Source organism: Electrona antarctica, assembly GCF_951216825.1.
Source record: "Electrona antarctica genome assembly, chromosome: 18".
NCBI lineage: Eukaryota > Metazoa > Chordata > Actinopteri > Myctophiformes > Myctophidae > Electrona > Electrona antarctica.
Genome location: NC_136799.1, coordinates 11,866,550 through 11,877,609, shown reverse-complemented (window position 1 = coordinate 11,877,609; position 11,060 = coordinate 11,866,550).

Sequence of the window (11,060 nt, the reverse complement as noted above, 5' to 3'; positions counted from 1 at the left end):
TTTAAACAAAAAGTCTACACAATTAGAGAATGTAAATTAATTGTTATATTGATCCACGTTTGCCTGTTGTCTCTCCTATGTTACCACATCAATACAGCATGGAATTATTGTGGACAAAATCTTATCCAACGATAGCAAAATATTATATGTTTTTGCGTCTGAGAAGCTAAATCTCATCAAAATAGTGAATGGACCATGATATGAAACAGGTTGAAAACCACTGCTTTAAGATGATGATGAATAATATGTATAATTTAGACGCACACATGAATGCAACACAAAACACAGCTGGTGTTCAGATTTAGTGGGATTGTACGTAAATGGTGCATTTATATAGCGCCTTTCTTTATCCAAGGCACTTTACAGAGATTGTGCATTACATTCACCCATTCACACACACATTCACACACACATTCACACACCGATGCCGGAGGAAACCTGCACACAAGGCGCCAACCTGCACATCGGGAGCAATTAGGGGTTCAGAGTCTTGCTCAAGGACACTTCGACGCTAACTCTGGGGAGCCCGGGTTCGAACTGGGAACCTTGGGTTACCATCCGTTCACTCTACCCCTGAGCCACTGCCGCCCCCATTGAATTATCCTGGGATGATAGTGTGGTGTTTTATGGCACATAATATAAAAAGCAAGGCTTTTGCACACCTACAGGCAACAGGTGTGTAGGAGAAGGACAGCCAAGTGCCCGACGTACTGAAGAAAGAAGGGACTCCCACACACTGTCTTCAAGTTCAAATCCAGTGAAATCGTTTATTCAGGAAACAGAAACGTTCGACCTATACGACCTTCATCAGGCTACCTTTATGTGATGAAAATAGGCTGATGAAGGTCGTATAGTCCAAAACGTTGCTGTTTCCTGAATAAACTGCATTTGAAGACAGTGTGCGGGAGTCCCTTCTTTCTTATGGCACATAATATGAAAGGTCACAATAGTACTACAGACGAAAAACTGTTTAAGTCCACACTAATTACACATAATGTATAAATGATGGATAAGGGGTCAGGACAACGAGGCCTTTTCGTGGAGGGGTCAGAATAAAATTTGGACTTAAACTGTTTTTCGTCTGTAATACTTTATTGTCACAAACTGCTACAGTAGTTGCAGTGCACTGTATATAGGCCCACGAGATGGAGTCACAGTCAGAGGTGGGTATTGTTGTATGCCTTTGCAGTATATGTCACGGCAGTATTTCAATAAAACAATTGTTTGATAGGCCTACATAAGTTAAATTAAAAACTATTGTTTTATGAATTGAAGTGTGTGTGTGTGTGTGTGTGTGTGTGTGTGTGTGTGTGTGTGTGTGTGTGTGTGTGTGTGTGTGTGTGTGTGTGTGTGTGTGTGTGTGTGTGTGTGTGTGTGTGTGTGTGTGTGTGTGTGTGTGTGTGTGTGTGTGTGTGTGTGTGTGTGTGTGTGTGTATACATTGTAGACAGAGTTACATTAACAACCAGGAGGGTTCCTACTAGTTGCTGTCAGGGAGAAACCTAAGCTGCTATTTTCATTTGAATCCTGAATAGTAACAGTTTTGGATATATGAGGTTTCCACCCGACAGAGTTGATATGCATTATTTAATCATGGCCCCAGTTCAGATAATAAAACCCACAAAATAGAACCGGGGTCCTATTCCATTATTCCTAGCTGCGGTATTCAGGCGACTAGGGCCTGCTTTGAACACTCTATTTTTTTCAAAGTAAACGCTCCGGACCCCAAGCAGGACACTCAGCTAAGAGCATCGAGGGGGGGCGCCGGAAGGCAGGGGCTGGGACGGACGGTGGCTCGCCTGTCGGCGGACCGTCAGCTCGGTCCCGAGATCCAACTAGGAGCTTTTTAAATAACACCCCCGTCCCCCATTTCTTTAAAAGTAACGGTTTCTGACATTTCCACCCAACAAACTATTGTAGGTGCCATTATGAGCATATTATTTGTTAGGTTGGCAGTAGCCTATTTTTTGGACACTTGGTGGCGGGCTCTAGATTTGACAGCACTGGATGTGGTTTGTATAGGCTATTTAGAGGTCAGGTGCAGCAATCAGACAAGGACACACACACACACCGACCCACCAACGTTCTAGGGTAGACCCGCCTCACCATGTGTCTGATTGGCTCCCGGGAAGGCATAGTTTTACTGAGGTTGGGCCGTTCGGGTTAGGTTTAGGGGTGTGCATACTTAGTTTAGACTAGTCATTGGTTAGACATGAGTTAAGGTTAGGTTTAGGTGTGCTGCCCCGTGGGTGGTTAGGTTTAGGGTGAGGGTTTGAGATAGGTTGTAGTTGTAAGACTAATGACTGGTCGCAAAAACGAGAACTGTCAATCACAACGACTACTGGCCAATCACAGCAGGGCTTTCCTAGAACTGCGGTGGGATAAATAATAACGCCACACTGACACACAGGTACTGGGGGACCGTACTTGGTCAGCCAGCCAGCAGCCAGGCAGAGACACACACACTGACACACAGGTACTGGGGGACCGTACTTGGTCAGCCAGCCAGCAGCCTGCAGGCAGAGACATACAAAAGAACAAGAGAATCGCTACATACTGTATTATGAATGCAATGGTACAGTATGTTCATTTCAACTGCACAACTTTCAATAAATACACCAGGAACTGGAATTACGACTGGATTCATATTATTATGTTTCTGTGTGTGTACTGCGTATAGGACCACCTGTGGAGTAGGCTAATGGACGACTGGACATCCATATTGTTATGTTTCTGTGTGTGTACTGCGTATAGGACCACCTGTGGAGTAGGCTAATGGACGACTGGACATCCATATTGTTATGTTTCTGTGTGTGTACTGCGTATAGGACCACCTGTGAAGTAGGCTAATGGACGACTGGACATCCATATTATTATGTTTCTGTGTGTGTACTGCGTATAGGACCACCTGTGAAGTAGGCTAATGGGCAAAAGGAAGGTGAAGAATTGCCGTTACAAAGGCACAGGTTCTTTCTAGCCCCTTTCGGGGACCCTTGGTTACCTTTTCTGTATTTGGGACGTCGGTACCGACGTCCCAAATACAGAAAAGGGCTAAGGTTCTTCTCCCCATGTTTGGACATATGAGGTTTCCAATCAAGAACTATGATATACAGATGTGTATATCAATGAGAACGAATGACCTCACCAACCTCTAGCATCGTGTGTTTTGTGCACTGAGAGCAGTGGTGGAAAAGCTACTCACAATGTTTACTTTAAAGTCAATTAAAGTATCAATACTGCAATGCAGAAATACTACTTAAAAATGTACTTGAGTAAAAGTACAAAAGTATTGGCATCAATATGTACTTAAAGTACCAAAAGTAGAAAGTACTCATTATGCCCCGATTCAAGTTTTCAATTCAACACAGTTTAAGCTTGTAGATCGGCTATTTTCAAATGACCGAAATGAAGTGGTACATTAGCCTAAAGGTATGTTTTGTAATAATAATCAAAATATACAAAGTAACTAGTAACTAGATTTAAAATAAATGTAGTGGAGTAAAAGTACAATATTTGGATCCGAGATATAGTGGAGTACAGGTAATACTATAGTGTTGGAAGTTGGAAATACTCCAGTAAAGTAAAAGTACCTCAAAATGTTATGTATACACTAGTACTTGAGTAAATGCATATTTCCAGCACTGCCTGCTTTAACTCTGAGAGTTGGAAACTGATAAATGAACACTTAACATTTTCACTGTGTGTTTGTGAGCTTGTATTATGTAACACTGATACTGTATATAAGATCATAATTAAATCAGTACACAGAATTTCTTTGCTTTAGTATTCATCTTGACAGCAGTGAGTTTTCACAAGTCACTTCAGCGTCGCAGAGTCGTTTGAATGGTTCAATTTGTGTCAATGCCAGACAAGTGTATTATTGTCTATTGATTCATAAAACAAAGAGGCAGTGAAGTGTGGCATTAGTGCAACGTGTGCGTCCAATTCTTTCACAAACCGTAAATGGATTATTTGTGGTGTTGGCTCGTTTATGGGGATTGATGCTCATTGCTGAATGGCATCCATTGTGATTATCTTTTTCCATTTTATTCCAATTGTGTTGATGTGTTTTCTCTTTGTAAATTGCCAATAGGAATGCAAACAAACCCAGGATTTGTGACACAATATGAACAAATGATTGAAGTAAAGAGCATTTGTTTGTTGCTATACTTTTCCACTTGTATCAGCTGGAGAGCAGTTATTTCTCTTCCCTGCACAATATTCAGGACTGGCAGTGCTTAGCTGAATTTAAAACATTAACCTCATGAACCCTAGCATCCCTATTAGGTACTCCCAGTCACAGAGATGCAAGTTGCAGCTTCGAGCAGGCGTCTTTTCTGGGACATCAACTCAGCAGGGGGCGAAAAACCGGAAACGTTTTACCCCCGCTGCAAGTTGTAGCCGCACGCAAGCTTCATTTCCATCCACCGGCTGTTTAAAAATCCGGAAGAGACTCCTGCTCTAAGCTGCAACTTATGCATCTTCGTGACTCTACTGTCTGGGAGTACCTATTCTGGGCAAAACATTCTGCCAAAATTGCTCGCAACAGGATGTGTTGTGAGACTTTTAGTCTAGATGGGGGACAAATTAGTGGGTTTAGTAGTATGTTCCCCTGGGGGACTCCTGTCAACCAAGTATGCACAGTTGAATATCACATGCAGTAGCCACATTTGGTATGTGTTTTCATGTGTCTTGCATCTGTACATTTTAAAATGTATATAGTTTTTTAGTTTATTTCTATATTTTACCATGTTATGAGGATAAAATGCTGTCCCTTTTTGTTGTTGTTGTTGCGCATAATCATGAGTGATTCAAATGATGAGTTCGAAATGAGTTTGAAATGAAGTCCTACACCTGCCATGTTGGGACCAAACAGGTGCTGTAAACAAATTAATTATAGGTTCTATGCCAATCACACTGGCCAGGTCCTCAGGTCCACAGGTTGAAAACCACTGCTGTAGACACGTAACTCGTCATCATGACTAAAACATAGTTGTGAGTGTGTAGATCTGCGACTTTTGGTGCAAGACAAATTGACAACGGCACACAACTACAAATAGGTCTTAATGATCAACGAATATGCAAACAAACACAAGTCGACAATCAACAACATGCAACAATGTCCTGCAGAAACTCATATGTAGTTGTAATTCTCGCTGCCAATGTTTTTGCTGTGAGAGACGCTGACTGTGCAGTTGTTGAGACAGGGTGCATGTTGTGTTTGTGCTTAAAGTACTGACCAAATGCTTATTTAGAGACATCTTTGCAAGTGGAGCGAGCGGCAAGGTTCTCTGCTGCACTAAAACGCTGAGATAAGTAAAACGGGAGCGTTCTGCTGAATGACTTTTGGAAACACTTTGTTAAACAAAGTGCTTAGACAAAGTACCCCTCTCCTGGGTACAAAGTACCCCTCTCCTGGGTACAAACGACAGCCGTGATGAAACAAGCTTGCTTTGGCAAATAAAATAAATCTCAAGTTTCTTCGATTAGCTAAAATAAAACTAACAAATGTCTTCCTTTAATCTCCTCAAGCCATGAAACCATTCTTCTGCAATAGAAATATGTAATGTTTCATAATATGAGCTTTGTGTTTGGCATATAAGTGGGATAGCCTAGCCTGGCTAATAAGCCAGACCGAATCAGTCGTTGGCAAAAAAAAATTGCCTGCCCGCGGATTACGGCCTGGAGAGGCTCAATTGTACGCCCATTTCCTACACCAGAGAACTGGTGTGGCCAATCGGGACACGGTATGCAATATGGGCGGGCTTTGGTACATTGACGTTCAATGCTTGGGACCTTTGACTGACAGTAGCTCTGACCAATTGCGTCAAAGAGAAAATGTTTGAACCCGCCCCCCGGGAAACAAGATCCATACACAGCATCTCCAGACTCAAATACCACACGACGGTGTGATTTGAGTCTGGCTTATTAGCCAGGCTAGGGATAGCCACCCTATACCTATAGCATATACCTACTGTATAGAATAGATAGCATTGGTGGAAAGTAACTATCAAGTACATTTACTCAAGTACTGTAGGCTACTTAAGTACAATTTTGAAGTAAGAAAAAACATTTAATACATTTGAAAACATGCATGAAACGAGACATTCTACACAATGAGTAGGCCTACTTTTACTTTGGTACTTTAAGTAGATTTGGCTGAAAATACTTTTGTACTGTTACTGTGTGTGTGTGTGTGTGTGTGTGTGTGTGTGTGTGTGTGTGTGTGTGTGTGTGTGTGTGTGTGTGTGTGTGTGTGTGTGTGTGTGTGTGTGTGTGTGTGTGCGCGCCCACACAATCTATTCAGTTTGCACTTGACCACAAACAGATTTAACCACTGTATACTTCATTGACCGGTGTCCCCCAGGGTTCTACACTAGGCCTGCTCCTTTCTCTCCCTCCACATCACATCTCTTCACTGAGAATATTGCTGATCTCCAAGCTCACAACATGACGCGTTGTGACACTTATTGCCTGTAGATCTGCAACATCTTTTTGCCAAACATTCACCCCAGAATATTAGGGACACTAGGGTTCATGTGATTAAGTAACCTCATCAACTTCATGTTCATTAAAGCGAGTGCCGCACTACGAGCTTGTAGATCTGCTATTTTCTTTAAATCGTGAAAATGTGGCGCAAATCTTTGAATATATATTCTTGCAGAGTGAGTTTTTAACTCAAATCTTTACTACTGGGGGGGTCCTTGGAACAACATATTTTCAGATGGGGGTCCGCAGCAAAATACAAATAATTCTGGGGGTCCTTGAGGCTTGACATGAAAAAGGTTGAGCATCACTGACATAGAAACATAGGTTTTTCAGAAAACTGAGAATTTAGAAGAATTGTTTTTAGAATCGGCCTCAGGTCGAAATGGGTTAATATTCAAGCAAGATGTTTTCCTTGTGAATATATCAGCCTTATTTTGGTCAAAACAGATGATAAAACACTGGGCTCACTGAATATCCACTGGGCTTCTCTATATCCATTCGTGAATACTAATTCAATCTTATATTGTCTTCATCATATTTCAATGTTGAATCTCAGTGGCTATAGTATAATTTATGTTGAGTACTGACGCAGTTCAAAGCCCCTCTGCCGTTTACACCGTAAATGATCTCTCTCCTATTGGAACCATGTGTTGGTTTATAGATTATGATATGTAAATTACATTTATGGTCTTATACTCCTGTGTCTTGTCTCTCTTCTTTCTCTCACCGTCAGGACTTGAATTGTCTTGTATAACAGCCAACATCCTCAGCTCCAGACAGGTGGGCTGGATGGGGGAGCAGTACAGCAGAGCCAACAGTCATGCTCACAGAGTTGAGTGTTTATGCCTGTCACTAAATGGATTGTCTCACCTTCTTCAGAAGACGAACATCAGCTGCTTGAGATGCCAGCACTGCAAATGGATCCTGGGGCTTTGAGTCGGATAATGACCGCCGGCCGCCGCCGTCATCTGGTTCAGACATGCTTCAATCAGACGCGACGCCTAAAAGCCTGCATGCGGCGTCAAACAGACGGACAATCTGGAGGCTTTCGTGTTTTGCCAAATCGAGTTGCCGCGACTTCCCGTGGAAAGAGGATGTATAAATATGCATTGTATATTGTGATCATTTTTTGTCTTTGTGTGTGGCCTGTGCTTGTGATGTGTGATGAATTTATAATCCACCTCTTATTTACCACATTGGCAAACAATTAAATGTTCTCCCAGGGCCATTTGGTATTGTGATCTTTCTGTGTGCAGAGTGCAGTATATAGCTAATATAAAGGACTATAGTTCAAAGCACAACACTGAAGACATTTATTTGTACGCCTGCATCACGGTCAAATACAGCTCTGAACTGTGCAGGACATTGATTGCAGTTGTGTGGATGTATGTAATATTCTTTTTCTAGTCAAAAGGCCCAAGTGCATATAAAGTACATTAGCAGTAGTGTCATATGATCGTAGTGTGTCTGTTTGTGTCTATTGGACCTGTACATTTACAGTAGAATTAGGACTGAACCTGTACATTTTCAGTAAATGGTGCATTTAAATGGTAAATGGTGCATTTATATAGCGCCTTTATCCAAGGCGCTTTACATAGTGCGTTACATTCACCCATTCACACACATTCATACACCGATGCAAGGTACCTACCAACCAGCACATTGGGAGCAATTTTGGGGTTCAGTGTCTTGCCCAAGGACACTTCGACATGTAGACAGGAGGAGCCGGGATTCGAACCGCCGACCCATGGATCATTGGACGACCTGCTCTACCTCCTGAGCCACAGTCAACCCCAGAATTAGGACTGGACCTGTACATTTGTAGTAGTTTCTGTTAGGATTTGACCTGTGTAGACAGTACATTTACAGTCAGGATTGGACCTTTACTACGTCTTCTTTCGGCTGATTTCCATCGGGGATCGCCACAGTGGATCATCGATTCTATTCTGTCTCCATCTGGTCCTGTTTCCTGCGTCTTCCTTGTGGACCTATATATACATTTACAGCTTTTATTATCCTCTGACAAGCTCTTGCCAAAAACAATGTTTGTCTGTCGTAACTGACTGTTAACGGGCGGTTCCATTTAGGAAGACTTGATTTCATACCACAGGGGTCATGGGTCAACACACACAGTACCCCATGTACCATACCACAGGGGTCATGGGTCAACACACACAGTACCCCATCATACCACAGGGGTCATGGGTCAACACACACAGTACCCCATGTAAGAATCTCTTCTACGCCTGGGCCATGGCTCAATGGTCCAGGCACCTTGGCTGGTAATCCAGTCTGGCAGTGTGCCACGGGTTCGATTCCCGATCCCGATGGCCTTTACTGCATGTCTTCCCCCCATCTCTCTCCCCATTTCCTGTCAGCCTACTGTCTGTCCCTCCATAAAACATATAAAATAAAAGGTGAAAGCCACCAAAAAAAACATTTACAAAAAAAAAGAATCTCTTCTACAGGATATCTTTCATATCGTTGCCTCTTATCCCCATATTTTTTGTTTTAGTTTTTTTTCCATAAATTATACTTCATATATTCATATACAGCGTCACACAAGAGCATCTCAAGTAGCAGATCCGCAAGCTCATTTTGAGCTTGTAGATCTGCTATTTTACTATTTTGAATTTGAATCAGTTTTGGACATATGACCACTGCAGTATATGATGATTATGTGTAGACGTATATTCCCATAGGCTACTTCTCTATGTGGGGTTCATGCCAGGGACCCCCAGGGACCCTTGAGGGTGTTCCAGGGGGTCCATGGACAAACTAAATGGACCCTTTACGTGTCTATAACTCAGATAATGTACAAACAATACACCCTCATGAGTTAAATTATCAAATTATCATTGAAGATTGTACAGTGTACTAGTGTAGTGTAGATTGTACAGTGTACTAGTGTAGTGTAGATTGGGGTCCCAGAGATATGGAGGTCTGTGGCTTAACGCAGGTCCTTGAAATTGAAAAGGTTAACCACTTGAACCCCAGCATGCCTATTCTGGGCGGGGACATTCGCAGAAAATATGTGAGCTCAAGGTCCAAGGTTGTACTTTATTGTTCATCTTATGTACAGGAACACAAGAGTAACATTATTTTTGTTTGGCTTCCTCAAGTTCAGACAATAAGCTCTGCAGGTCCCAGCAAAGCTTTTGGGCAACATTTATATTGGATCAAAAACAATTGTTTTTTTTCTGTTCTTTTTTTCACCTAAACATCATCATTGATGTTCAATGTTTAGTCTTACAATGCCATTGGCCATGATATTTGCATATAAATATACTCCCCACAGAGGCAGAAATTCAACTTAAAAATCTCTGGACTCCTTTGACCTTTAACCCTGAAAAAAGTAGGCTAAGTAAAATGCCTGTAATATATATACTGTTTGTGATCATTAGAATGTCTAGAACATGTTTTATTTATTATTGTGAAAGATATCCCCCAAATAAGATTATTAATGTATTATTATTATTTTTAATAATTATTATAAATGTGCATACAATTCTTTTTACATATTTTCCTCTGCGAAGTACTAGTACAAAGTAGTAGTAAGGTTGAAATCTCTTTTGTTGCAAATAGAAATATATCCGGGGCTTACCAACAGTCCGACAGGCATTAGTCCGACACCCTACCCCAAACCCTAAACCTAACCTCACAGGAAGCCACGGGTTAGTTTGAACCTGCCACGGGTTATAGTTTTAACCTTCTACACATGTGGGAAGACACGGGTGAGTTTTAACCTTCCACGGGTTAGTTTTAATCTGCCACTACATGGTTAGTTTTAACTTGCCATGCATGTCGGGAACCACGGGTGAGTTTTAACCTGCCACGGGTGAGTTTTAACCTGCCACGGGCTATAGTTTTAACCTGCTACGCATGTCGGAAGCGACAGTGTTGTCGGACTAATGCCTGTCGGACTGTTGTCTATTGTCTAAAACAGGGGTTCTCAACCTGGGGTGACCCGAGACATGGCCAAAGCATTTCCGGGGGTCCCCAGTCAAAACGTTGAGAACCCCAACGTACGCACCCCGTGTCGACCATATCACTGCTGTCGGGCAGAAAACCTCTCTTATCTCCATAACCTTTTGTGTTTTCTTTCCCCCTAAATTAACGTCCTATATTGATCATTCATACTGCATCGTCACAGAAAAGCACCAAAAGTAGCAGATCTACAAGCGTGAAACGCGACACAAAGCTTGTCGATCTGCTGGTTTTGTTATTCTTCAATTTGAATCCTGATTTCGACATATGAGGTTTCCACTTGACTTTGATTGATTGATTGATTGATTGATTGATTGATTGATTGATTGATTGATTGACTCAATACTTTATTAGACAGAAAATCAAACAGCACTGATACCCGTGCGCGTGCAGTCATACATTGAGGCTAAAAGGATAACACAAAAATGTCCTGGGGACTTCATTCCATTGTGGTCCTATGCATATGTATGACAGAGACGAAAGTGTGTGTGTGTGCGTGTGCGTGTGCGTGTGCGCGTGCACGTGCGCGTGCGTGCGTGCGTGTGTGTGTGTGTGTGTGCGCGTGCGTGCGTGTGCACGGGTAATA